Genomic DNA, 1821 nt, shown 5'->3' on the forward strand with positions numbered 1-1821 from the left:
AAGTTAGGGGGACTTAAACAGTGGTGCTTACCAGCTCTTCTGGTTCAGAGAATTCCTGCAGTTCCTGGAAGGCTCCTGCAGCTTCCCAACCCTTTCTATTCAGTCTCTTTCTCTTGTTTGTTGTTTAGAAGATGATCATACAGCCCTCAGGTATCTTCCAGGTATAATTCCTTTTTGTATATTTGTATATTTGAGTTTTCTCACGGGAGGGGACAATTTTGGTGTCTTCCTACGCTGCTGCCGTTTTGCACCTTCACTTGCTTAGAATTTTGAAAACTAGGTGTTAAGTCTGAAACTGTGAAGCATCTGAAGTTGTACTCTAATTGCAAACTAACAAGTTAGTTTGCCACAGTTTTATATACATATAATGCAGAAGACACCAGACTCTTGATCAGTCAGAGACCAATGGTTTACCACTCTCAGCAAGAACAATAGTCATTGTAGCATCTTGTATCAATTCCCCATGCCCCATGCCCTAACTCTCAAAAGATGATGTGATAGATGCCAGATGTTTATCTACACATGCAGTGGTGTTCCACAGGAAAGAAACCCCATAATTAGGAAACTTGGTGCTTTGATGCGGCTGCTAGCACATCTACCTGTCTTCCCCTTTGGAGAGAAAGATTGTCTCGGAATGTCAGCAAATCTCTCCATGGAGGGAAGAAAAGTAATAAATCTTTACCATCCTGGATGTCTCCAAATCTCTCCAGGGGAATAAATACATTATCTCTAGCTTCCAAGGCTGTTTGCTATACAAACATGTCCTTTGCTTAGAAGGGTCAGGCCACAAAAGAATAGACAAAATCAGTGGAGAATTATCTAGTAACACTGAGCTGACATTCTGGAAATTGGTTTTTAACAGAAATCAAAGTCAGTAACTTCCATAGAGTAAGAGAATATAACATTAAAACCAAATATCGAGAAAGGTACATATTTTTTAATCATCGTGTATATTAGAGATCAAATTTTCCAACAACTCTTTTTTTTTTTAATTAATGGAGAATTCGCTTCCACTTCTCTGCCAGCCCATTTCACAGTTTTTGAGGTAAACCTGAAGAGAAGAAGGAGAAAGGAGAGCAAATTATGTATCAGATTTATCTTATAAATAGAAACTCAGTAAATTTCTTTCTTTTTTCTTTTTTTTTTTTTTTAAACCATAATAGCACTTGAAATGTTATACTACTTGTGCTAGTCAGTTTGGGATGCTGTTACAAAATACCGTAGACTGGGTGGCTTAAACAGCAAACAATTTTTTTTCTCCCATCCTGGAGGCTCGGAAGTCTAAGGTCAAGGTGCCAACCGATTTGGCGTCTGGTTTGCACCCTCTTCTTGGTTTGCAAGCAGCTGCCTTCTTGCTGTATTTTCACATGGTGGGGAGTGAGTTCGCTCTGGTCTCTTCTTACAAGAGCAATAATGGCATTGGGAGCTTTGCCCTCATGACCTTACCCAAACCTAACTACTCACTTTCCAAAGGCCCCACGTCCCAGTACCGTCATGTTGGGTATCAGGACCACAACCAATTTGGGAAATACACATTCAATCCACAGCACTACTCTTTGACCAATGACTATTCTTTTTTTTGTAAATTATTTTTCAAGCAAAACCACATTAAATAATATCAAAAATAATATTTCAACATTAGAGTTTCTGGCAATAAATTTTCATCATATCATCTTTTTGGTATAAAATGTATTATTTAGTTTTTTTTTTTTTTTCCTATATTGAATTATTGTCAGATAATTTTTATATTTTAGTTTCTGTAAAATTGGGTATCGTCGGTTGTGATGGAATGTCATCCTTTTCTTTCTATTAAAACTTAAT

At 37.3% G+C, this 1821-nt stretch overlaps 1 long non-coding RNA gene across 1 annotated transcript in view; it reads right to left on the reverse strand.

Annotated features, from left to right (window-relative positions):
• Window positions 1-931: 931 nt before the first annotated feature.
• LOC112469802 overlaps window positions 932-1821 on the reverse strand; it is a 10075-nt gene continuing 9185 nt past the window's right edge. The window contains exon 3 of the long non-coding RNA XR_003042734.1: window positions 932-1051. This is a non-coding gene — a long non-coding RNA (uncharacterized LOC112469802). The remainder of the gene's footprint in view (window positions 1052-1821) is intronic.

This window comes from Pteropus alecto, unplaced genomic scaffold (genome assembly GCF_000325575.1).
Source record: "Pteropus alecto unplaced genomic scaffold, ASM32557v1 scaffold10, whole genome shotgun sequence".
NCBI lineage: Eukaryota > Metazoa > Chordata > Mammalia > Chiroptera > Pteropodidae > Pteropus > Pteropus alecto.